This window comes from Penaeus monodon, chromosome 22 (genome assembly GCF_015228065.2).
Source record: "Penaeus monodon isolate SGIC_2016 chromosome 22, NSTDA_Pmon_1, whole genome shotgun sequence".
Classification (NCBI taxonomy): Eukaryota; Metazoa; Arthropoda; class Malacostraca; order Decapoda; family Penaeidae; genus Penaeus; species Penaeus monodon.
The window spans coordinates 3,017,033-3,017,258 of record NC_051407.1 but is presented as its reverse complement, the minus strand read 5'-3'; positions in this window follow the sequence as shown (position 1 = coordinate 3,017,258).

The window sequence follows — 226 nt, the reverse complement described above, 5'->3', positions numbered from 1 at the left end:
GACCGATGACTGACATCTCTCCTTCACCCCCCTGTACCCCTCCCACTTAACCCCCACCCCCCCTCCCCTTTTTCCTCTACCATCGCAACATTTCTGAAATTTCCAAGTCGCTTATAAGAAGGAAGGAAGTTGATGGAGTGGAATAGATAATGATAAAGGGGGAAGAGGCTAAAACTCGCAACAACAGAATCAGGAAGAGGGAAGATTGAGTAAAAATAAATTCGCG